Source organism: Pan paniscus, chromosome 2 (genome assembly GCF_029289425.2).
Source record: "Pan paniscus chromosome 2, NHGRI_mPanPan1-v2.0_pri, whole genome shotgun sequence".
Classification (NCBI taxonomy): domain Eukaryota; kingdom Metazoa; phylum Chordata; class Mammalia; order Primates; family Hominidae; genus Pan; species Pan paniscus.
In genome coordinates this window covers 126,656,400-126,683,335 of record NC_085926.1, presented here as the reverse complement: position 1 = coordinate 126,683,335, position 26,936 = coordinate 126,656,400, and the positions used below count along the sequence as shown (strand labels likewise).

General features: G+C 44.9%; 2 protein-coding genes across 2 annotated transcripts in view; one reads left to right on the top strand and one right to left on the bottom strand.

The window, feature by feature from the left end:
* Positions 1–15,079, top strand: part of LOC134729904 (ferritin heavy chain-like) — a 49,476-nt gene extending 34,397 nt beyond the window's left edge. The window contains exon 2 of the transcript XR_010111459.1: positions 1,982–15,079. The gene's annotated coding sequence lies outside the window, so the exon portion shown is untranslated. The remainder of the gene's footprint in view (positions 1–1,981) is intronic.
* RAB7A (RAB7A, member RAS oncogene family) overlaps positions 1–24,559 on the bottom strand; it is a 91,761-nt gene extending 67,202 nt beyond the window's left edge. Inside the window, exon 1 of the mRNA XM_034957303.2 lies at positions 21,240–24,559. The gene's annotated coding sequence lies outside the window, so the exon portion shown is untranslated. The remainder of the gene's footprint in view (positions 1–21,239) is intronic.
* Positions 24,560–26,936: the final 2,377 nt, after the last annotated feature.

Here is a 26,936-nt window from a genome sequence, read left to right as displayed (position 1 = left end):
GTAGCTGGGATTACAGGCATGTGCCACCATGCCCAGCTAATTTTGTATTTTTAGGAGAGATGGAGTTTCTCCATGTTGGTCAGGCTGGTCTTGAACTCCTGACCTTAGGTGATCTGCCCGCCTCGGCCTCCCAAAGTGCTGGGATTACAGGCGTGAGCCACTGCGCCCGGCCGATTATTTTTTAAGAGACAGGGTCTTGCTCTGTCACCCAGGCTGGAGTACAGTGGCAGGATCATAGCTCACTGTAATCTCAAACTTCTGGGCTCAAGCAATACTCTTGCCTGATCCTCACAAGTAGCTAGGGCTACAGATATACACCAACAAGCCTATTTTTTTGTAGAGATAGAGTATTGCTATGTTGCTCAGGCTGATTAAACTCCTGGCCTCAGTGATCTTTGCCCTTCGGCCTCCCAAAGTGCTGGGATTACAGGTATGTGAACCACCGCACCCAGCCTATTATGTTTCAGTTAATATGATTTTTAATTACCAAATCATAATTGTATACATTTATGGGTACCATGTGATGTTTAGATATATGTATACAATATGGAATGATTAAGTCAAGCTAACTAACATATATCTATCACCTCAGAAAAACAATTACCACGTGATATCACCAATGTGTTGAATCTTAAAAAGTTGAACCCCGGCCGGGCCGGGTGGCTCACACCTGTAATCCCAGCACTTTGGGAGGCTGAGGCGGGTGGATCACGAGGTCAAGAGATCGAGACCACCCTGGCTAACATGGTGAAACCCGTCTCTACTAAAAAATACAAAAAATTAGCTGGGCGTGGTGGCATGCGCCTGTAGTCCCAGCTACTCGGGAGGCTGAGGCAGGAGAATGGCATGAACCCGGGAGGCGGTGCTTGCAGTGAGCCAAGATTGCGCCACTGCACTCCAGCCTGGGAGACAGACCGAGACTCCATCTCCAAAAACAAAATAAAAAATAAAAAATAAAAAAAATAAATAAAAATGTTGAACCCCAACCCGGTCAATACAGTGAGACCGCATCTCTACAAAAAATAAAAGTAAACAGGTGTGACAGTGTAGGCCTATTGTCCCAGCTCACTGAGAGGCTGAGGCAGAAGGATCACTTGAACCCAGGAGTCCAAGGCTGCAGTGAGCTATGATTGAGCCACTGCACTCTAGCCTGGGTAACACAGCAAGACCCTGTCTCTAAAAATCAAAGAAAAATTTAAAAGCTAAAAATAAACAGTTGAACCCACAGAAGTAGAGAGTAGACTGATGGTGAACAGAGGCTGGGGTGGTGGGAGAGAGAAATAATGGAGGGTTGTTTATCAAAGGGTACAATGTTTCGGACAGGAGGAATCACTTTCTAATCTACTGCACAGCAGGGTGACTACAGTCAGTAATAAATATTTGGACATTTCAGAATATCTGAGTCTATTTCAAATGTCTTCTTGCATTTAGAATAGAAAGCAACAAGATCCCAAGCTCCATGGATCCTGACAATACAGCATGGCAGGTCAACCAAGCATGGACTTAAATAGGTGCCAGGGGGCGCTGGTCAAGAAGCCCACATTGTTGTGTGACCAGCACACTCAGCTCAGAGGACTCAACCAGCAGAGGATGGATGTGTGCAAACTGCCAACAAAGTCTCTGCATGGGATTCAAGTCAAGAGGACAACTGGCACCCCTGTGGCCTTCAAAAGTATCCTATTCAAAGTAAGGGGTGAGCCCCTCCATCCCACCTGGGGCAATGTCAGAGCCTGGACTGTGTTTCCTGGAACACTTCTCCCCTTCCCTGCTCTTCTGTGTCTTTTCTTAATAAGATGGTGCTCACCCGGGCCTGGTGGCTCATGCCTGTAATCCCAGCACTTTGGGAGGCTGAGGCATGTGGATCACTTGAGGTCAGGAGTTCGAGACCAGCCTGGCCAACATGGCGAAACCCCGTCTCTACTAAAAATACAAAAATTAGTTGGGCATGGTGGTGTGCGCACCTGTAATCCCAGCTACTCAGGAGGCTGCGGTGGGAGAACTGCTTGAACCAGGGAGGCAGAGGCTGCAGTGAGCTGAGATCATGCTACTGCACTCCAGCCTGGGCAACAGAGCAAAACTCTGTCTCCAAAACAAAAAAAAAGATGATTCTTAATAAACTACTGTTTCTTCCAAATTTTACAGTACAACTGAAACTCCAGAAAGATGGGTCACATCTAATTTTGCTGTTTTGCACCCTCCCTGCACAGAATTGGGGCAGTGCATACCCTAGTTTAGGCAACAGGTAGACACATAGTACTTGAAGTTAACCAGAAAAATTTAATGAAAAAGTGACTTCAGCCGGGCGCGGCAGCTCACGCCTATAATCCCAGCACTTTGGGAGGCTGAGACGGGTGGATCATGAGGTCAGGAGATTGAGACCATCCTGGCTAACACAGTGAAACCCTGTCTCTACTAAAAATACAAAAAAATTAGCCAGGTGTGGTGGCGGATGCCTGTAGTCCCAGCTACTCGGGAGGCTGAGGCAGGAGAATGGTGTGAACCCAGGAGGCGGAGCTTGCAGTGAGCCGAGATTGCACCACTAAACTCCAGCCTGGGCAACAGAGTGAGAATCTGTCTCAAAAAAAAAAAAAAAAAAAAAAAAGAAAAAGAAAAAAAGAAAAAGTGACTTCAGAGAAGTATCAAGGAAACCTCAACAGCAAAAAATTATTACAAGTGGCTCTGAGCCAAATGCAGGGCAGAAACACACACATTGTATGTGACCTCACACTGACATTACCTGGTTAGCTTTTCACAAGGACCAATGGCAACTTTAAATCCTGTAGGCCTGTGTTAATTGGGCCAAAAGGTCCACAATAGGATAAGGAATTCTTGTGAACCAGGCTGTGCTGGGAGCTATACAAGTGGCACAGGTGTGGTCCCCAAAGCAGCTTAGCAGATCACTTGGCTGCGCTGCTGAGGTTCCCAACTGGATAATGAAGGAGTGTGGCCTTTCCACTGTGATGTTTTCTTTTTATTACAGTGGAATGTAGTCAATAATAATGCATCATATTTCAAATAATAATGTATCATATTTCAAAATATCTAAGAGAATAAATTTCAAATGTCTCCCAAATGGATCAGTCCCTCTAAGAGGGCTGACCCAGGTATGGGCCTTTCTGTCTGCCCAAATCTATTGGTGAACCCCTCTAATAAAGTTTTCATCTCAGTTACTGTACTTTTATGCTCCAGAATTTCTGTATAGTTCCTTTTTATAGTTTCTATCTTTTTGAGACTGGGTCTCACTCTGTCACCCAGTGGAGTGCAGTGATGTGACCATAACTCAATGCAGCCTCCAACAGCAAGGCTCAAGTGATCCTCCCACTCTAGCCTCCCGAGTAGCTGGACTACAGGCATGTGCCATCAAGCCCAGCCAATTTTTTTTTTTTTTTTAAGAGCAAGAATTCGGCCAGGTGCGGTGGCTCACACCTGTAATCCCAACACTTTGGGAGGCCAAGGCAGGTGGATCATCTGAGGTCAGGAATTCAATACCAGCCTGGCCAACACGGTGAAACCTCGTCTCTACTAAAAATACACAAGTTAGCTGGGTGTGGTGGTGGGCGCCTATAAACCCAGCTACTCGGGAGGCTGAGGAGGAGAATCGCTTGAACCCAGGAGATGGAGGTTGCAGTGAGCCAAAATCGTGCCACTACACTCCAGCCTGGGAGACAAGAGCGAGACTGTCTCAGAAAAAAAAAAGAGAGAAATTATTTTGTCATGTTGAATAGGCTGATATTGAACGTATAGGCTCAAGCAATCCTCCCATCTTGGCCTCCCAAAGTGCTGGCATTACAGGCATGAGCCACTGCACCCAGCCTCTTTCTTGATTTTGTTCAGAGACTGTATTTCTGCTCTCCTTTAGTTCTTCGTCCGTGGTTCCTTTAGTCCACTGAGCATATTGCTGACAGTTGCTCTAATGTCTTTGGCTAGCAATTCCAATGTCCAAGCTGAGACCCCATCTCTACAAAAAAAATTAGTCGGGCATGGTGGTACACACCTGTGGTCCCAGTGAGAGGTGACAACATGCTGGTGGCCCTCACTCGCTCTCAGCACCTCCTCGGCCTCGGCGTCTGCTCTGGCCATGCTTGAGGACCCCTTCAGCCTGCTGCTGTACTGTGGGAGCCCCTCTCTGGGCTGGCCAAGGCTGGAGCCGGCTCCCTCTGCTTGCGGGGAGTTGTGGAGGGAGAGGCATGGGCGGGAAACTGGGGCTGCGCGCGGCACTCGCGGACCAGCGGGAGTTCCGGGTGGGTGTGGGCTTGGAGGGCCCCACACTCGGAGTGGCCGGCTGGCGCCACCGGCCTGGGGCAGTGAGGGGCTTAGCACCCAGGCCAGCAGATGTGGAGGGGGCGCCGGGTCCCCCAGCACTGCCAGCCCGCCTGTGCCACGCTCGAATTCTCACCAGGCCTCAGCTGCCTCCCCGTGGGGCAGGGCTCCAGACCTGCAGCCCACCATGCCCGAGCCCCCCTGCAGTGGGCTCCCATGAAGCCCGAGCCTCCCCGACGGGCACCGCCCCCTGCTCTGCAGCGCCTGGTCCCATCGGCAGCCCAAGGGCTGAGGAGTGCAGGTGCGCAGCATGGGACTGCTGGGCAGCTCCGCCCGTGGCCCTGGCACGGGATCCGCTAGGCGAAGCCAGCTGGGCTCCTGAGTCGAGTGGGGACTGGAAGAACTTTTAGGTCTAGCTAGAGGATTGTAAATGCACCAATCAGCACTCTGTGTCTAGCTAATCTAGTGGGGACTTAGAGAACCTTTACGTCAAGCTAAAGGATTGTAAATGCACCAATCAGCACTCTGTGTCTAGCTAATCTAGTGGGGACTTAGAGAACCTTTACGTCTAGCTAAAGGATTGTAAATACACCAATCAGCACTCTCTATCTAGCTCAAGGTTTGTAAACGCACCAATCAGCACTCTGTGTCTAGCTCAAGGTTTCTAAATGCACCAATCAGTGCTCTGTGTCTAGCTAAGCTAGTGGGGACTTGGAGAACTTTTACGTCTAGCTAGAGGATTGTAAACACACCAATCAGCACTCTGTGTCTAGCTCAGGGATTATAAACACACCAATCAGCATCCTGTCAAAACAGACCAATCAGCTCTCTGTAAAATGGGCCAATCAGCAGGATGTGGCTGGGGTCAGATAAGGGAATAAAAGCAGGCTGCCCCAGCCAGCATGGGCAACCCGCTCGGGTCCCCTTCCACACTGTGGAAGCTTTGTTCTTTTGCTCTTTGCAGTAAATCTTGCTGCTGCTCACTCTGGGTCTGCACTGCCTTTATGAGCTATAACACTCACTGAGAAGGTCTGCAGCTTCACTCCTGAGGCCAGCGAGATCACGAACCCACCGGGGGGAATAAACAACTCTAGACAGGAGGAACGAACAACTCCAGACGTGCCACCTTAAGAGCTGTAACACTCACCGTGGAGGTCTGCAGCTTCACTCCTGAAGCCAGCGAGACCACGAACCCATCAGAAGGAATAAACTCTGAACATGTCCGAACATCAGAAGGAACAAACTCTGGACACACTATCTTTAAGAACTGTAACACTCACCGCTAGGGTCTGCAGCTTCATTCCTGAAGTCAGTGAGACCAAGAACCCACCAATTCCGGACATACTAGCTACTCAGAAGGCTGAGGTGGGAGGATCGCCTGAGCCTGGGAGGCCAAGGCTGCAATGAGTCGATGAGTCATGATTGCACTACTATATACTCCAGCCTGGGTGACAGAGCAATGCCCTGTCTCCAAGGAAAAAAAAAAATGTTTGTGTGTATGTATATGTATGTGTGTATGTATCTGTGTATATACGTATAAAACAAAACAGATGCAAATAAGACAGTAGTACTGTCCCACAGACAAAGAATGAAACAGAAGAGTTAAAAAACAAAAGACACAGCCAGGCATGGTGGCTCATGCCTGTAATCCGAGCACTTTGGGAAGTGGAGGTGGGAGGATTGCTTGAGTGCAGGAGTTCGAGACCAGCCTAGGCAACATAGTGAGACACCATCTCTATTTCGTAAATAAATCTATTTAAAATAAAAATAAAAAAAGACATGGAAGTAGGAAATATACTGTGTGATAAAAAAAAATTCTAGTCAAGAGAAAAGATAATACAATAAAATACTGGGAAAACTATGCATTTGGGAAAAGATTCTGAACATATTATACCTGGCTAAGTACTAGAATTACTAGAAGAAAACATTGTTTTTATTGTCCTGGGGGTGGGAAAGGCCTAAGCATAATATGAAACACAGAAAATGAATTGACAGACGTGACTACAAAAAAGTCTCTATGTTACAAAAACATGCCATCAGCCAAACAAGACCAAGAGATACAAGCCAGGAATAATGTTTGCAACATGAAAAGGATCAAAATTCTTGCCATATAAAGTTTATAAACTGGGAGAGAGGTGAGGTACAAGAACCTCACATGGGCTTTAGAGAACAAAAGCCAATTCACAAAAGACTATAAATATACAAAAGCAGAAAGTGAAAGTTAAAAAAAATTTTAAGTATATATAAAAAAAGTAGTTAATATTTTTTCTACATTTATTATACAATTATATATACTTAAATTTCTACAAAATTTAAGTGAATATAAAAAAAGTAGTTAGTATTTTTCTAGTTTAATCTATCAAAGAAAGAAACACAAGTCTTTTTTTTTTTTTTTTTTTTTTTTTGAGACATCTCCCTCTGTCACCTAGGCTGGAGTACAGTGGAATTATCATGGCTTCCTGTAGCCTCAACCTCCTGGGCTCAAGTGATCCTCCCCTGAATCTCCCAAGTAGGTGTGACTACAAGTATGTGCCACCACACCCAGCTATTTTTTTTTTTTTTAACTTTTTGTAAAGACAGGGTCTTACCATGTTGCCTAGGCTGGTCTTGAACTCCTGGGCTCAACCGATCCTCCCATCTTGGCCTCCTAAAATGCTGGCATTACAGGCATGAGTGACCCACCAGGCCTGGCCAAAACACAAGCCCTCAACAATGAGACATCATTTAAATTTTTCCCATTCATTAAACTGGCAAAGATTAAGAAAACTGACAATTGACAAGTATATAAATGAAATTCTCAAACTACAAAATGTAAAGTATACAACCTTCCTGAAGGCTATATGGCAATGAAAACCAAATTTTAAGTATGTATACTCACTAAATCTTAAGGAAATGATTAGATAAGTAGGAAAATATAAATATTAAATACTTTTCTTTCTCTGTTGCCAGGCTGGAGTGCAGTGGCGCGATCTCGGCTCATGGCCATCTCTGCCTCCCAGGTTCAAGCGATTCTCCTGCCTCAGCCTCCAGAGTAGCTGGGATTACAAGTGCACGCCACCACACCCAGCTAATTGTTGTATTTGTTTTAGTAGAGACGGGATTTCACCATGTTGGTCAGGATGGTCTTGATCTCCTGACCTCGTGATCCACCCATCTCGGCGGCCTCCCAAAGTGATGGGATTGATTGCAGGCGGGAGCCACCGTGCCCAGCCCTTTTTTTTGTTTTTGTTTTTTTTGAGATGGAGTTTCGCTCTTGTTGTCTGGGCTGGAGTGCAATGGCACAATCTCGGCTCACTGCAACCTCTGCCTCCCAGGTTCAAGCAATTCTCCTGCCTCAGCCTCCCAAGTAGCTGGGATTACAGGCGTGTGCCACCATGCCTGGCTAATTTTGTATTTTTAGTAGAGACAGGGTTTTACCATGTTGATCAGGCTGATCTTCAACTGACCTCAAGTGATCCACCCGCCTTGGCCTCCCAAAGTGCTGGGATTACAGGCGTGAACCACTGCGCCCGGCCCTATTAAATACTTTTCTTAAAGAGCTGGAAATAACTGAAATGTTCATTTAGAGGATTGTTAAATTATGATCAATATTATACAGTCATTAAAAATAGTATGTACTTACAAGAAAAGCTGACTATATGGTTAAATTTTTAAAAAGCTAATAGCAGAAGAGTATGTATTTTATGATCTCATTTAAATTTTATAAAAAATAAACGTTTTGAATTATAGTCATCAAATTATCCAGAATGACAGAAATAAACTGTTCACTTTAAGACTTTTTTTTTTTTTTTTTTGAGATGAAGTCTTGCTCTGTTGGCAAGGCTGGAGTGCAGTGGCGCGATCTTGGCTCACTGCAACCTCTGCCTCTCAGGTTCAAGCAATTCTCCTGCCTTACCCTCCTGAGTAGCTGGGATTACAGGAGCGCACCACCACGCCCAGCTACTTTTTGTATTTTTGGTGGAGACGGGGTTTCACCATGTTAGTCAGGCTGGTGGTCTTGAACTCCTGACCTCAGGTGATCCGCCCACTTCAGCCTTCCAAACTGCTGAGATTACAGGCGTGAGCCACCACTCCCGGCCTGCTTTAAGACTTTTATACTGCTTCTGTAATTTAGAAACGAGTACACATTTTAAAGAAAAATCTAACTGCCTACCAGTGCCTCTTGCCTCTCAGAAACGAATGGGCAAAGCTCCATATACTCAATGGCTAACAGGGTCCTTAAAGTTTCTGATGGTGTCAACTAACCAGTTAGGATGTTGCAAAAGCCACAGCAGTATGTCCAAGAGTCAGAGAATGTCAAAATACGAAAGGATCTTAAGGATTACACATTACTCTCATTTTTCAGAAATGGAGACTAAAGCTTAGTAACAGACTTGACAGCCATACTATGGCCTTGCTTAAGAAAGCTTCTACAATCCTACAGCTTCTGACACACTGATTTCAAACAATGTGAAGAATTTACAGGCATTTTTTTTTCCAACCAGGTATGACAACAGATGTATTGTACATGTATCTATCAAAAGCCATTTGAGAAACATCCATTTAGTTCTTTCTTTCACATGGTTAACATTTGGGGAAAAACAGGTAAATCAGTCTGGGACTTACCCTTAAGGCCCCCTCCTAAGGTAGGAAAGATACATATACAAAATCCACAACTATAAGATAATCTGTGGCAAGCCCCAGGGATTCAGTAAAAAGAACATTATGGACGTAAGTGGTCAAGAAAAGCTTTAAAAGTGGACTGGCACCTGAGTCAGGCAGGATGCCAACAGAGTACTGGAGCTAGAAAACAGAGATGAAGGGGAATTGACAGGAATCAAGATAAAGGAAGTAGGGAACAAAGTGTGGTAAGGAAAAGGTGAATAAAGCAACTCAGAGGAATATGTGTCTTTATCAAAAAAAACAAAGCCAGGAAGGCAAGCTGGAGACCATTTGTGGAGAGCCTCAAACAAGAATAATGGAAAAACACAGGGTTCTTGACGAGTAGTGGCTCACATCTGTAATCCTAGCACCTTGGGAAGCCAGGGTGGGCGAGCTACTTAAGCCCAGAAGTTTGGGACCAGCTGGGCAATATGGCCGAGACTCTGTCTCTATCAAAAAAACAAAATTAACTGGGCATAGTGGCACACAACTGTGAGCCCAGCTACTCAGGAGGCTGAGGTAGGAGGATGACTTGAGCTCAAGAGGTCAAGGCTGCAGTGAGCTGTGTTTGGGCCACTATACTCCAGCCTGGGCAACAGTGAGACCTTGTCTCAAAACATTAAAATATAAAATAAAAACAAGAACAAATCCTTAAAAAAAAGGGGAGTGGGGTTTCTAAAGACAGAGCAGAGCTGGGCATGGTGATTCATTCCTGTAATCCTAGCACTTTGGGAGGCCAAAATAGGAGGATCACTTGAGGCCTAGAGTTTGAGACAAGCCTGGGCAACATGGTGAAACTCTATCTCTTAAAAAAAAAAAAAAAAAAAACTACAAAAAAATAGCTGGATGTGGTGGCATGTGCCTGTAGTCCCAGCTACTGGGGAGGTTGAGATGAGAGGATCACCTAAGCCTGGGGAGGGCGTGGCTGCGGTGAGCCATGATGGCGCCACTGCACTGTAGCCTGGGTGACAGAGTGAGACCCTGTCTCAAAAAAAAAAGAAAAAAAAAGAGAGACAGAAAGATAGGTGGCTCACACATGTAATCCCAGCACCTTGGGAGGCTGAGGCAAGCAGATTGCTGGAGCTCAGGAGTTCGAGACCAGCCTGGGCAACATGGTGAAATCCCATCTCTATCAAAAATATAAAAAATTAGCTGGGGCATGGTGCTGCACACCTGTAGTCCCAGCTACTTGGGAGGCTGAGGTGGGAGGATCGCTTGAGCCTGGGAGGCAGAGGCTGCAGTGAGCTGGGGTTGCATTGTCACTGTACTCCAGCCTGGGTGACACAGCGAGACTCCATCTCAAAAAAAAAAAGGCCGGGAGTGGTGGCTCACGCCTGTAATCTCAGCACTTTGGGAGGCTGAGGGAGGCGGATCACAAGGTCAGGAGATCGAGACCATCCTGGCTAACACGGTGAAACCCCGTCTCTACTAAATATACAAAAAATTAGCCAGGTGCGTGGTGGCGGGCGCCTGTAGTCCTAGCTACTCGGGAAGCTGAGGCAGGAGAATGGCGTGAACCCGGAAGGTGGAGCTTGCAGTGAGCCAAGATCGCGCCACTGCACTCCAGCCTGGGTGACAGAGGGAGACTTCATCTCAAAAAAAAAAATAAATAAATAAATAAATTTCTTAGGATCGGAAGGTGATTAGTGAGTAAAGACGGGCAACACAGTATCTATAACTAAGCTCTTTTTGGCATTTAAATTACCAGCTGATTTGTAGAAAGAGATTCTGCAAATGAGAGTTATTTCCCCCAATAGCTATTACATATTATAAGCCAAGTATAATACTAGTGCTATTTCCCAAATATTTCCAACTCTGTGCCTTCCAAGTCCACACACGTAGGATCACACTTGATTCCTTGTGTGGTGTGACTCATTTTGGCCAATGAACCCTAAGCAGAAGTGACATGAAATAATGTGTCATTCCTGTGCTGGAATTTAACTGTATTCAACTGTATTTAAATTTTTTTTAATTTAAATACTGTTAAATAACTTTATTTAACAGTATTTAAATTTATCTGTATGTGCTGGATTTAAACTGTACGTGCTGGAATTTAACTGCCTCCAACAGTTCTTTTTCCCTTTGCCAAGACAGCCATCAGTACTCCTATCACGGCTGCTCCTTTGATTGGAGTAAGAATGATGCAGAGCCTCTAGAAAACCCATGCTCTTTTTGACCACTTTGAGGTTATTGGTTACTACAGCATAACCTAGCTTATTCTGTCTGATAGTGCTTGAAGATTCACCACCTGAAAATTTATGTTTCAAAAGAAACAGACTAGTCTGAAATCCCTCTTTTAAAAGCATTTAAATAAAACTGAATGATAAAATGTACAAAGGCTGTTCTTCCGCAGAAGATGCTATTATTCTTCTGCCATTATTAAAGAATTATCTGTCAACTTGGAATACTGGATGCTAGTCCCAGTCTCACTAACACACAGTGGCTCCAAGATACTGAGTGAGCATGACCTTTTAGTCCATTTCCTCATCTAAAAAAAAAAAAAAGAGAGAGACAAATCAAATGCTGCTTAAATTGTGAAGTTTAAACAAGGTAACAACCTCTATGAAATGTAAAGACATTGTTTATGTACTTTGCTCTGAGTACTGCATTCCTGCTGGGAGGGAAAAAGCAAAGGCAACTTACACAAAGAAGAGTCTCTTGGAAGGCAATTCTTGTGAAGAGGACTTCACTCCTAGATCAATAGATTCTTCAATACGATGCACCACTGTCATCAAGCTTTCTAAACCCAGGTACTAAGCCAAAAGTTTAGTCTCTAACGAGAGACCAGGATGATTCCTGCCTTTTTTTCTTTTTGGTAAGGCAAACTGGAAAGCAGATAGCTAGTAAATCAGTTACATAAGAACTATCTTCGATAGCTGGAAGCTTTTGATATCAACCCTAGATTATCTCAGGCATTTAACCAGTAAAACAGACTGCCCATAAATTGCTAAGAGGAGCCCACAATGGGCTGGCTAAAGAGGAAAACCAAACTAACTGCTCTCTTCCTCTATCCCACCTCCCCTAACCAGCTCCCATGTTTAACTTTTCATTAAAGCCACTTCTGAAGAAGCAACTCTCTGAAAGTTTAAGCACAACTCTTGTAGTATTTCAATCCTAGCCCACTAAGCTCTTAATGTATGGTTTCTTTAGACAAATTACAACATCAAAGCCATTCCTCACCCATAACTGGGGTACTATCTGACTTAATTGTGAGGTTCAAGTGACAGGATTATGCCGTGTCTATTCCAGCATTATAGAGTGAAGTGCCACTTGGTTGAACTTAAATCCTCTAACAAGGGATTGCAGTGCCTGCCCTCCCTACCAGGATCTGGTTTCCATACATACAGTCATTCCCAAATTAGAGTTACTGCAATCCCTACATCCATTCATTGACTTATGCCATTCTTTCCAACTATAATGGCTTCCCAACTCTCACCTGCCTACCAATTTATTTAAAAATCCACTCAACATGCCCCTCACCACCCCAGGCATTGAACAACTCTAAATAACTCTCATCTGCCCTGTATTTACAATTATTCCTGAATAATTCCCCACAGGGGCCAACAGTGTTTTCTTATAGTAGAGAAGAAAAACCTGTTAAATGAACACAGAACACATAGTTCATCATTCAGGAAACCCACATATATTAACCACTGACCCAGAAGCATAACCTACATGCTATAAACAGTAACTTACTCTGAAAAGATAGAACTGGAAAAAATTTAAACAAAAGCTTAGTAATATTTCAAGATCCATTCTAGAATAATGATTCATCCTTGTCCTCAAGTGGCTTAGAGGTGGAAGACAGGCAAAGTCATGTAATATTATTTCAATCAAACTAAGGTCTATAATGGATACACAAAGCTGAAGATCACGCAGCCAAAAGGCTGGTGGTCAAAGGCCCACTAATATCTGAAGGGTCAGTCAGAATATGCAAAACAGACCTATTTCTAGCATATGTACGATAGAATGTGATATTCTAAGGGCTCAAGTGTCTGACCAAAAAAGAGAGTTGGAATGAAAGCACCATCTACTATGGTTAGATTTACGCCCCACAGATTACTCTTTCATAGGCCAATTCCACCACCAGGAATGGAGTCCAGACTATAAAAGTAAGCTATGGGCAACTATGGAAGACTAACTGCTCATTCACTGGACTGAAGCGGTGTTTTCCTTTCTTTCTTTTCTTTTCTTTTTTTTTTTGAGGTAGGGTCTCATTCTGTCGCCCAGGCTAGAGTGCAGTGGTGAAATCTCAGCTCCACCTCCCAGGTTCAAGCGATTCTCATGCAACATCCATCTCCCAGGTTCGAGCGATTGTCATGTCTCAGCCTCCCAAGTAGCTGGAATTACAAGTGCCCACCACCACGCCTGGCTAATTTTTTGTATTTTCAGTAGACACAGGGTTTCGCTATGTTGGCCAGGCTGGTCTTGAACTCCTGGCCTCAAGTGATCCACCCACCTCGGCCTCCCAAAGTGCTGGGATTACAGGCATGAGCCACTGCTTTTAACTGGCCGAACCTCTGCTTTTAACCCCAATGGATTTAAGTAGCATTTACAAGAGGTAGTCTCAAACTGACACGTTTTACTCCAGGATAACCTTCCCCAGTCCCTTGAGGTTCCCCTACACTGGTGAGTAAACAAGCTGTACCATGGTGCCATAAAGAAATGGTTTTCTACCAGAGGGAACTAAAATTAAAGAGAAAAAGTTACAAATGCTAGCAAGGATGTGGAATATTTGGACTTCTTATATACTGCTGGTGGAAGAATACACTGGTACAACTTTTGAAAACTGGCCATATCTACTAGAGCAGAATAGATACTCTTATGAAGTGAACTGTGTCCACCTAAAATTTTTAAGTTGAAATTCTAATCCCCAATATATCAGAATGTGACTTATTTGCAGACAGGGCCTTTAAAGAAGTAACTGAGGTTAAGTGAGGTCATAAGGGTGGGCCTCAATCCAGTACGACTGGTGTCCTAAAAGAAAAGGAGAATAGGACACAGACAATACAGAGGAAAGATCCTGTGAAGATACAGGGAAGAGAAGACAGTCATTTACAAACCAAAGAGAGGCTTCAGAAGAAACTAATCCTCCTGACAGCTTGACCTCAGATTTCTAACCTTCAGAATTGAGAAAATAAATTTCTGTTTAAGCCACTCTATCTGTGATACTTGTTACGGCAGCCCTAGCAAATGAATACAGACACATACCCTAAAACTCAGTCTTTTTACTTAAATACATTATGATATATCACATAATACTACTGAGCAATGGAAACTCCAGTTACAACTGTACACAACAACACAAAGTCTCACAAACAACACTGAGTCAAAGAAACCAGATACGCAAGAATACACAGTGTATGATTCCATTTACACAAAATCCAAATCAGGCAAAATTAGTCTACAGTTCTAGAAATCAGAAGACTCACTACGCAAGCATCAGGGCATCGATGATAATGACTTAAAGAAGACTAAGAGGGCCTCTGGGTTTATAAAAATTCTCTAAGCCGTCCACTTATTTGTGCACTTTTCTGTATACATGTATGTTTACTAAAATACAGAAATGATAAATTACTTGGAAATACAGGCAACAATGTACTTATCCAGTGTTACCATGGCAAATAAACCTTACTCTGGAGCTGGATGCATCAGGTTTCTCACTCGTTACCAACAAACATTTGAAAAATACAGCTATTCCTATGATCTCCAGCTTCTCATCATTCAGTGTCTACTAGGAGAAGTATGACAGGTCACATCACCCAAGAGTATCTGGTCTCCTCCACAGTTAAATTCTCACATCATTTTTGGGGAGAGTTCAATTTCTTTTTTCTTGAGACAGGGTCTTGCTCTGCCACCCAGGCTGGAGTGCAGTGCCACGAACACAAACCACTGCAGCCTTAAACTCCTGGAATCAAGTGATCCTCCCGTCTCAGCCTCCCACCATCTGGAACCACAAGTGTACCACCACACCCACCTAATTTTTTCTTTTCTTTGTAGAGATGGAGTCTTACTTTGTTGCTGAAGGTGGTCTTGAACTCCTGGGCTCAAGCAATCCTCCTGCCTTACCCTCCCAAAGTGCTGGGATTACTCCTCCCAAAGTACTGACCACCATGCCTGGCCAAGAGTTCAATTTCATTAAAGGAAGGTATTAAAGTATACATTCAAAGGAAGAAAATAACCAGTTAACACTTTGGTCTTCCTCGGCGTAGTGAATCACAAATTTTCCTTCTTTATATTTCTGAATTTTCCTAGCTTTTTTTTTTAACTGAATAGTTTAATAATCAGCAAAAAAGATGTATCATTTTAAATAAAAGGTAGTGGGCCAGGCGTGGTGGCTCACGCCTGTAATCCCAGCACTTTGGGAGGCCAAGGCGGGCGGATCACAGGGTCAAGGGATTGAGACCATCCTGACCAACATGGTGAAACCCCATCTATACTAAAAATACAAAAATTAGCTGGGCATGGTGACGTGCACCTGTAGCCCCAGCTACTCAGGAGGCTGAGGCAGGAGAATTGCTTGAACCCGGGAGGCGGAGGTTGCAGTGAGCTGAGATCATGCTACTGCACTCCAGCCTGGCGACAGAGCTTGACTCTGTCTCAGAGGAAAAAAAAAAAAAAAGGTAGTGGAAGAAAGAGACACTTTTTTTTTTTTTTTTTGAGATGGAATCTTGCTCTGTCGCCAGGCTGGAGTGCAATGGCACGATCCCGGCTCACTGCAAGCTCCGCCTCCCCAGTTCAAGCGATTCTACTACCTCAGCCTCCTGAATAGCTGGGACTACAGTGCATGCCACCATGCCCAGCTAATTTTTATATTTTTAGTATAGACGGGGTTTCACCACGTTGGCCAGGATGGTCTCTATCTCTTGACCCTGTGATCCACCCGCCTCGGCCTCCCAAAGTGCTGGGATTACAGGCGTGAGCCATCGCCCCCGGCCGAAAGATACTTTTACAAGGGGTGAAATGTCGTGGTCTTTAGGGCACTAGCATATAATGGAAAGGCAGGATGGTACATCAGAAAGAGCACTGAACTGAGTTAGCAGACCTAGACTGACATTCCAGCTGAGCCACCTGAGCATATAGCCTCAGCTATTTCAGGCAGATACACACAACAGTTGTGAGCACCAAATGAAATCACATGTAAACTACAAATACCACAGAAACATTAAAAAGCATTTAAAGGCAAATGTGTAGGAAGGTTTCTACAAAATGTTATCGCTTTTTTAACAACCATTAACATGGTGCAGGTCAGAGGATTTAAGAGTGGGTTTTAAATGACCCGCAGTTATCTCAGGGATCCTCATATCTGTAAGTGAACAGGAGAACTGTTGGTAGGCTGACTGAATACCACATATAAGGGACACTATTTTTCATAAAGTCTATGCTTGGTTATTTAAGGTTAATTCATAGCAGCTTTGTAATTATGCACTCTCAAATAACTCAAACTACAAAGCTTATTCAATGGAAACCAACTTTTTATTACACTTACATACCAAGATTGGAAATCAATGATGTAACTATTTACTTCACTAAGTAATTTTTAAAGGACTCCTGATCTGAGATGGTTAATGCCCAGCAGTATGAAGCAAAGCTGGAAAGGAAAGGCTGAGGGAGAAGAGAGAACTTCCTTTCCTTTATCTGGCAGCAGCCACACAAGAAGGACCAACTAAGAGACAAGCAAGGCTGGAGAATTCCTAAACTGCCCTGGTCCCAGGCTCCCCTTAAATAGGCTCCCTTGGATTTGCTTGGTCCCAACTGTAGACAGTCCCAGGACACCAGAAGTGGACAACAGAATCAGGCAAACTTAAATTTCTCAGCAGTGATGCCATCACCAAACCAGAGACTCCAGGCCCCATGAGTTAAGTACTGCATCTTCAAGCAAATGAACAAGGCCAATGCTGTAGGTCAGCATTGGAACCAACTCCCAAGCTTTCTTCCTCCCACAAGGAGATATTTTGCAAGTAGCTATTCTTAAATATGTTTTTGTAATCACAGCCTGGGATACTAAAATTGAAACTGGTAACAGACACTGCTAAAAAACCTGTTTTGATTTCACTCGCCACATCACTTTTACCTCTGATTCACAAATCGCAGTGATCACCACCATTAAGAAATGTTTTAAAAATAAGTTTTAGGCCGGGCACGGTGGCTCACGCCTGTAATTCCAGCACTTTGGGAGGCCGAGGCGGGTGGATCACGAGGTCAGGAGATCAAGACCAATCTGGCTAACACGGTGAAACCCCGTCTCTACTAAAAATACAAAAAAATTAGCCGGGTGTGATGGCGGGTGCCTGTAGTCCCAGCTACTCGGGAGGCTGAGGCAGGAGAATGGCATGAAACTGGAAGGCGGAGCTTGCAGTGAGCTGAGATGGCACCACTGCACTCCAGCCTGGGCTACAGAGCGAGATTCCGTCTAAAAAAAAAAAAGTTTTAAAACACAAACACAAACTATTTTTCTGTCTTTAATGCCATATGGAGTGTGGGGAAAAACAGAATAGAGGAAAGATGTAAGAGCAAGTAACTGAAAAGATCAGCATATTGGAAAAAGGTTTCTGCAGCAAACTGCAGACAGAGAAGCATAGAGAACTACTAGATAATATTAACAGATAAGCATGTGGTAACACAAAGGAATGGATGCCTGAGAATACAATGGTAGCCTTCCTTATACGAGAGGTAAGAATCATCAACAGCAAGCCAATAGCCAAAAAATAAGGGGGGAGGCGGGGAGTTCATTTCTCGAGTTTCAGTCGCCTTCAGAAGAAGACATTTAGTGCCAAGGGGAACCTCTGTTAAGCCTTGTTCAGGAGGACTTCTAATCCTTACCTCCCCAGGAAAAGCCTGCCTACAGCTCCAAGTCCAACATCTGGTCAAATCTATTTCAGCTGTATTTGTTGAATTAAATGAATGGGGAGTTAAATACTTTATCATAGGAAAAACTAAAATATTTGTGTCAAATGCCAGAGAGGAATGTGCATAAGACAACTGTCATATTTGTGTGGTCTGTGTTTGCTACATCTTTGTATACAAAGTCTAATGCCAAAGTAAGAGCAAAAACGTTATTAGTGAAGATCCCTTTGAAGACGTTTTTTTTTTTTTTTTTTTTTTTTTTTTTTTTTTTTTTTTTTTTTTTTGAGAAGAAGTCTCGCTCTGTCGCCCAGGCTGGAGTGCAGATCTCTGCTCACTGCAAGCCCTGCCTCCTGGGTTCACGCCATTCTCCTGCCTCAGCCTCACAAGTAGCTGGGACTACAAGCGCCCGCCACCGCGCCCGGCTAATTTTTTGTATTTTTAGTAGAGATGGGGTTTCACTGTGTTAGCCAGGATGGTCTCGATCTCCTGACCTCATGATCCACCTGCCTCGGCCTCCCAAAGTGCTGGGATTACAGGCGTGAGCCACCGTGCCCGGCTGAAGACATATTAAAAGCTAATCAAATAACCAAAATTTTTTGGCTTCACTTGGCAGTGGGGTCAGAAAACTGATTCAAAGCCACACTTTACTATAAAGAGTTGTTCTCTGATTACAGGGTTGGTGAGCTTAGACACAGTTGGCACTAAAAAAAATATTAAAAAAAAAAATTGCCCCAAGTGGTTGCTAACTACCTAGAAGGATATACTAATAAAACTATTTTTAGACTATCTTCTACATTCCACCCTCTGTTTACTCATGCAGTTCTACCACAAATGTAAAATCCAAATCTTCCCTTAAAGAAGGGAATCTAGAAAGTTGTGGGAGATAGGGTAACACAGCTTTTCTATGTAGAATGGTACTGAAACTATGGCCAGTACAGTATCAGTGCTACATTAAACTTTCTTGCCAGCTGAAGAAAAAAATCCAGCATGCCAAATGTACCTTTGCTCAAAGACATGGCAGTGCAAGGTAATTACAGTAGTGACATGGACAACCTCTTGAGTGAACAAAAAAATGCTACCAGAGTCGGCCGGGCGCAGTGGCTCATGCCTGTAATCCCAGCACTTTTCGGAGGCCAAGACAGGCGGATCACCTGAGGTAGGCAGTTCGAGACCAGCCTGACCAACATGGAGAAACCCTGTCTCTACTAAAAATACAAGATTAGCTGGGCATGGTGGCGCATGCCTGTAATCCCAGCCACTCGGGAGGCTGAGGCAGGAGAATGGCTTGAACCCGGGAGGCAGAGGTTGCAGTGAGCCGACATCGCGCTATTGCACTCTAGCCTGGGCAACAAGAGGGAAACTCCGTCTCAAAAAATAAATAAAATAAAATAAATGCCACTAGAGCAAAAGGAGAAACAAGTTGAGTGTTGAAGGTTACTCTTTAAAAGATGTGATTAATTAGAAACTGTAATATTATCTTCTACACTCTCTGAAGAGCAAACCATACAAATGCTGTTGTTAAAATTAACAAAGCCTTAAAGTTAGCCAGAAGAACACCATCCTTTGGGTTACTACTGATTCACCAGCAGAGATGAGAAATAACTCTTTCCAAAAAGCCTCAAGTTCTACCGCCAAATTATTCCACAACAGAATTTCTGGCCAAGATCATTCACCTTTTAAAAATTCCTTGAGGACAGGAACCACGCCTATCTCCCTGAGTCAATGTCCCACAATGCCTGATACATTGCTGATACTCAATGGATACTCAAAATACTTCATGAATGAATAAAAAGGTGCCTATCATTACTCTAAAGTCAAACATTATATAAAGCCATAGTACTTATTACTCACTTAAATATTTTAGGCTAGGTAGCAAAGTTAAAAAAAAAAAAGACAAATTTGAATACAACAGGATTGTGAACGCTAAGCTTTAACTTAGCCGGTCCCTTCTTCAGAAGAAGTACTCCTAACTCACCTTCCAGTCCTTAAACTCAAATCTGAACAAACCTTCCCAAGTTTGAAGAGAGAAACACACTAAGAGGAGACTTTATTAATCCATGGATGAGAAATCATGTGCTTCATCAGCTGCTTAAGTCACAAGAAAGAGACAAGAGTCCGTTCTTTAGGAAACCAAAGATGCAGTATTTTGAATAGGGAAGAACCAACCGGCTGGACAGCCATCAACTAAGGTTGTAAGAAAGGTTCACTAGGCAGGTTTGCCAGGCCTACCTGCAAAATTTTTCAAACCTCAGTTAAGTACCCTGCCAGTATTCAAGAGCTCCTAATTCGGTGACACTACACCACAATATGTGTGATAAGTCGCAAACGGCATTTCTTATGGCTTTAAGGGAGAACTGATGCTACCAGAAAGACTTTCAAATGACATCAATAGAAAGAAAGGAGGTGGTGGGAGGCACTGAGGTACAGATACCAGGTAGCAAAAGATAAACCACAAGCTTCAGGGGTACGTGAAAGCAGTACAACCCAGAAATTTAATATAGTGCTCTGGAGTCTGACTGCCTGGGCTTGCATCTCTGCTTCGTAACTTATTAGCTGTGTGACCTTGGCCAAATGGCTTAGCCTCTCTGTTCAACTTCCCACTGTGTTAAGTGGGCACAACAGTAGTACTTCAGAGGGTTGTTCAAAGAACTAAACATAATGATCTGTTAAAAGGTCTTGCCACGCTGCCTAGCATACAATAAACGCTCAAATATTTGCTGTCAGTATTCTCAATATTCCCCTTATGACCCCATTAGGTATCAAGCCTAAAATGAATGCAGAAAGAGGCCCCAAACACGGTCGGAATGGAAACACAACTCTACATCCAACTACCATCTTTCCTCGATTAAGTTGAAAAACTTCTCTCAGGATTTACCGTAACATGCCTAGGACAAAAAGCTCCCTGTCTCCCAGCGCCAGAGGCGCCTCAATGTACACAAGTGTCGAGGCGAGCCCAGCGCACGTGACCTGACTCACTGTCTTGACTCAGTTGCCGTCAGGGAACCTCTCCCACTAACAGGGTCAGGCTGTTCAACTGAAGAACCGGATGGGAACGCGGCTCGGCCCCCAGCGCCTGTGACCCATGCCCGCCGGGTGGGCACGGCGGCGGGCGGCGTGGGCTCTGACACCCTCCTGCTCGCCGCGCTAAGGAACTCCACTGGCCAGCGCGTCCTGCTGCGGCGCAGGGCCGCCCAAGTCAAGGAACCCTCTCGGGTCTCTGAGATCCAGGCCAACAGTAAACAGAGCGTCCGAGACGGGTGGCCGGGGCGGGCAACCCGGCCAGAGGTCACGCCCGACGACCTCCGACCTCTCCAAGCCGGGTGGGGTCCTGGCCTGCTCCGGGGGCCTGAGCGATGCCGGGTGTGCCCGCGTGGCCAGGGCTGGGACTGGAGCCTGCCCAGGAGGACAGGGAGGACGCGAGGCCCTGGCGACCGAGGGGCTGAGAAGGGGGATGGGGCCAGGCCGCCGGCCGGGCTGGGCCCGCTGCTTACCGCGGCCGCTGCGCTGGGGGCTCCGGGCCGGGCGCGTCGCGAGGGCTCCCGCCGAGGAGGAGACTAAACGGAGGACAGAAGCGAGAAGGTCCAAGTTCTGGTTCCAGGGAACTCTCCTGAGCTCTCCAAGCCGCCAACTCCGCCGCTGCCGCCGCCTCAGGCTTTATGGCCAAGACTCCAGGCCCGCTCCCACTTCCGCCACCGCCGCCGCCCCGAGCGGAAGTACCTGTCACGAGACGCTCGACGCCAGGGTGCGGGGGAGGAGCCCCGCCTCAACCCTGCGTCACGTTCCGGCTGCCTCGGGACTGAGCCTGGATCTCGTGCTACAAACATGTCTGCCCCCAACTGGTTGTCCCCATCTTTGAGGCTCATACAAGGAGCAGGACGGCGCCATGTTGGACCCACAAACAGATTCCCTCAGCCATCCCTCCTTACTCCGGAATAAATAATGCCACCGAAGAGGGGACAAGGGGTAAACTGGCCATTCCAGTTGTGTCTTTCTTCGAAAGGCATCATTTATCCTTACTTTAATTACTTAACCAAAAATTATTATCACCATTTTACAAATAAGGAACTGAGAGTCAGTATATCATGTCACTTGGTCTAGCTCAACACAGAAACTGGTGGAGCGAGGTTTTGAACCAAGATCTGTCTGATGCCAATGTGTGTTATCGTTCCAGTAGACTGCAAATGACTACAGCAATTGTGTGGCTCAGTGATAGAGACAGGAGAAATAGGCACTTTGTCTGGCAGAGGAGACAGCCCAAGAAAATGGAAAATGAGCTAAAGCCTCTCTGAATTAGTATTAGAGAAGATGTGATAAAGATGGACCGGGTAGAACTCTTCTTGTAAGCACAGAGCAGCCTCCCAAGCACCAGCCCCATCCGAACACATCAGGATCCACTCAGAACTTTTGCCTCCATCTTCAACAATGCCCTCTCATAGTCTTTTCTTATTTTGGTTCATGCAAGCTCCATTCTTTCAATTGTTCCATCCAAAAACCTTGCAATTGTTACAGTAAGTAGTCAGACCTGAGCAGGGCAGGAGACGGGCCACTCCCCGACCAGCAATGTGAGGCAACCGTGACGTGGTGGTCAGGTTAAGCTGTCTCTCTAAAATAATAATTGGTTGCAGCCAGACCAGAGAAAGGCAGTCTCCCAATAGATAAAAACACCTAAAACTGGTGATCAGCAGCTTCCCGATAAGATCTCAGGAGTTGAGCGGTCTGGGGAAAAAAAAAATCTCAAAAGCTAGGCAAGCTGTCTCAACCCTGAGATGGTACAATGTCTGGGGTTTCCCCTACTTTTTCAACCAAAATTGGCTCTTTCCCCAAAACCCTCACCACCTATTCTCCTGTTTTCTCTATGTGTATTCTGAAATGGCCTTGCACACTGCAGAACCATCCGCCTCTGGGGTAAGTCCACTTTTTCTCTGCTTTCACTTTGCATGTGCCCAGGAGTTCAAGACCAGCTTGGGCAACATAACAAGACTGTCTCTTCCAAAAGATAAACAAAAAAGAAAAGAGAAGGCACACATCTACATCAGACCTCTGCAGTTGTACTTCTCTCTACCTGGAAAGCTCTTCCTCCAGGTATCTGCTTGGCCACTCCCTCACTTTCCTCTGGTCTTGACTTTAAAGTAACCTTTTCAGTGAAATAGCCTTCCCTATTTAAAACTGAAGTCCCTCTCTCTGTCACCACAATACAAACACAAAAATTGACATTTCCCTACTGCTTTTCTCCTCTGTTTTTTCTTTTTTATTTTCTTTTTCTTTTTCTTTTTTTCTTTTTTGAGAAAAGGTCTTGCTCTGTTGCCCATGCTGGAGTGCAGTGGCATAATCAGGGCTTACTGCAGCCTTGAACTTCTGGGCTCAAGTGATCCTCCTGTCTCAGCCTCCTGAGTAGCTGAGACCACAGGCGTGCACCACTATGGCTGGCTAATTTTTTTTTTTTTTTTTTTTTTGTAAAGAGAAATTTTCACTATGTTACCCAGGCAGTCTTGAACTCCTGGTGTCAAGTAATCCTCCCGACTCAGCCTCCCAAAGTTTTTCCTCTTATACTACTCACTTATTTGCATATTGTCTGTCTTCCCCACTAGAATGGCAGCTCCACAAGGCAGCTATTTTTGTCTGTCTCATTCACTGCGATATCCCTGATTCTTGAAACAGTGTTGGGGTACAGTAGGTGCTCAATGTGTACAATTTGCAGAGTATTCAGGGGAATGAAAACTGAAAATAGTTTCAAAGGCCAAGAGTTATGATAATTCCACCCCGTTAGGCAGCCAATCAAAATGCTAGGTTTGAAGATAAAGTAGCAACTGGGAATGCAGTAATCCTCATCCCCAGGTTTGGCAGGGCTGACTGCAGGATTTGAGCATCTGAGTCCTAGAACCAATCCACCACAAATAGCAAGGAACAATTATACCAGAAAAGGCAGAGCACAAAAATAAAATGGGACATGTGGGCCCCAGCCTTCTAAGAAGCCTTCTGAGAAGGCTATTCAGATGCAAACATGGACTATTTCCTATGGGAAAGAAAGGACAACTTAGGAGAAACCCATGAGCCAAGAGGATAGAGCCAGGAGCTGCAGATAATCACTCCCAAGGAGCAGGAGGGGACTCGAATCAAGGAACTGGCATCACGTGCCTCGCTGATTTCAGAATTACTATGACCCAGTGGCAGCTGTCGCTCCTGTTTTTTCCCCTTTTGAACAAAAGTGTCTACTATGCTTATCTTCTGCTTGCCAACTCTGTATGCTGGGTCCGTGGACAGCAGATAACGTCTCTAGCTCACAGGCCTTCAGAGGAACAGTGCTCAGAGCTGTTCTTAAGGAATTATATCTGAGGAACCTCATCCACATCTGGACCCAATTTACATGGCAAGATCCATTATGAGCCAGTGATGTATTGGGATTGAGACTTTTAGGGTTCTTGGGGGAGTTAAGTAGAGCAGGGCCTCCAGTAACATCATTTCAATTATAACATTGATGAGAAAAAATTGATTCCTGGCTGGGGCCCCTGTCTGTGTAGTTTGCACTCTTTCCCCATGTCTGAGTTTTCCTTGGTTCCTCTGGTTTCCTCCCACATCCCAAAGATGTGCCCTTTAGGTGAATTGGCTTGTCTGAATTGTCCCAGTCTCTGTGTGTGTGTGTGTGTGTGTGTGTGTGTGTGCACAATGGGCTGGCATCCTGTGCAGGGTTGGTTCCTGTCCTGAGCTGCCAGGATAGACTCTGGCCACCTGTGACCCTGAGATGGAATAATTGGATAAATAATTATCTTGCTCATTTTCATTAATCTGTCTTAAATATATATATAGTTCACATTTACTTTAATATTTAATATTAGAAGTGTTTTATTCTTTACCAGCCTGACCAACATGGTGAAACCCCGTCTCTACTAAAAATACAAAAATTAGCCGGGCGCTGTGGCACGTGCCTGAAATCCCAGCCCAAATCCGAGGGACATCTTGGCTTTAGCACAACCTACTCTCTTGGGAACTAATCCATTCCTGTGAGAACTCATCCAGCCTCACCAGAGCCAGAACTCACTCACTCACTCACTACCTAGAATGGCACCAAACTATTCACGAGGGAACCCCCCCACAACTCAAATACCCCCAACTAGGCCCCACCTCCCAAATCTCCACACTGAGGAATCACATTTCTTTTTTTTTTTTTTTTGAGACAGAGTTTTGCTCTGTCACCTAGGCTGGAGTGCAGAGGTGCTATCAGCTCATTGTAGCCTCCACCCACTGGGTTCAAGCAATTCTCGTGCCTCAGCCACCCGAGCAGCTGGAAGTACAGGCGTGCACCACCATGCCCAAATAATTTTTATATTTTTAGTAGAGATGGAGTTTCACCAAGTTGGCCAGGCCCATATCGAACTTCTGGCCTCAAGTGATCTGCCCCCCTCAGCCTCCCAAAGTGCTGGGATTACAGGCGTGAGAGCCACCACTCTCAGCCTGCCTGGATCACATTTCTTTTTTTTTTTTTTTTGAGGCAGAGTCTCGCTTTGTTGCCCAGGCTGGAGTGCAGTGGAGCAATCTTGGCTCACTGCAACCTCCATCTATGAGGTTCAAGTGATTATTGTGCCTCAGCCTCCCGAGTGACTGGGATTACAGGCACCTGCCACCATGCCCAGCTAATTTTTGAATTTTTAGTAGAGACGGGGTTTCGCCGTGTTGGACAGGCTGGGCTCAAACTCCTGAGTTCAAGTAATCTGCTCTCCTCAGCCTCCTAAAGTGCTGGGATTACAGGTGTGAGCCATTGCACCTGGCCTGGAATCACATTTCAATATAAGATTTTGGGGGCACGAACACATCATATCCAAAGCACAGCAGGTAGGTTGGAGGAGATTAGGAGAGAGAAGTTCAGTTCTGGAAATGCTGAGACAGAGGACGTCCGTGAAACATCCAAGTGGAGATGGGGAGGAGGCAGTTAGACATTTTGGGCTGAGGCAGAGATGGGAGTTGGGTTTCTGGGTCCTTCAGGGTAGCCTCAGCTGAAAATAGAAATTTAAGAGTAGATGGGAATGAAAGTAATGGGTGTTAACAGGATTGCCCATGGAGAAAGTGGACAAGTACATCCTTCTTTCAACAAACGATTTACTGAGAATCTGCTATATGCTAGGCTTTGTTAGGTTCTAAGGACACAAGGAAAACAAGGCCGTTGATATCAAGAGCCTTACTACTTAGCATGGTACACAATGTACAATCGTACACACACGTCCCTGCACAATTTTCATTCAAATTTCTATCAATAGGGAACTGGTAAAAAAGGTATGGTACATCTCGACAATGAAATACTGTGCAACTAAAAAAAAGCAATGAGAGAATTCTCTATATATTGGTATGGAAGGATCTCCAAGAGATACTGTTACATGATAAAACCAGATGCAGAAGAGTATCGGGGAACCTGCCCCCAATAGTCACATAGGTTTTTTTCTATTTTCCCTAAGCATCGGCCAGGTTGAGAAATAAAGAGACAGAGTACAAAAGAGAGAAATGTTAAAGCTGGGCGTCCGGGGGAGACATCACATGTTGGTAGGTTCCGTGATGCCCCACAAGCCGCAAAACCAGCAATTTTTTATTAGGGACTTTCAAAAGGGGAGGGAGTATACGAATAAGGTGTGGGTCACAGATATCATGTACTTCACAAGGTAGTAAGTATCACAAGGCAGATGGAGGCAGGGCAAGATCACAGGACCACAGGACCGGGGGCAAAATTAAAATTGCTAATGAAGTTTTAGGCACCATTGTCATTGATAACATCTTATCAGGAGACAGGGTTTGAGAGCAATCGGTCTGACCAAAATTTATCAGGCAGGAATTTCCTCATCCTAATAAGCCTGGGAGCGCTATGGGAGACTGGGGATTATTTCATCCCTACAGATTCGACCATAGAAGACGGCCACACCCAAGGGGGCCATTTTAGAGACCCACCCTCAGGGGCGCATTCTCTTTCTCAGGGATGTTCCTTGCTGGGAGAAAGAATTCAGCGATATTTCTCCCATTTGCTTTTGAAAGAAGAGAAATATGGCTCTGTTCTGCCTGGCTCACCAGCAGTCAGAGTTTAAGGTTATCTCTCTTATTCCCTGAACATTGCTTTTATCCTATTCTTTTTTCAAGGAGCCCAGATTTCATATTGTTCAAACACACATGCTCTATAATTTGTGCACTTAACGCAATTATCACAGGGTCCT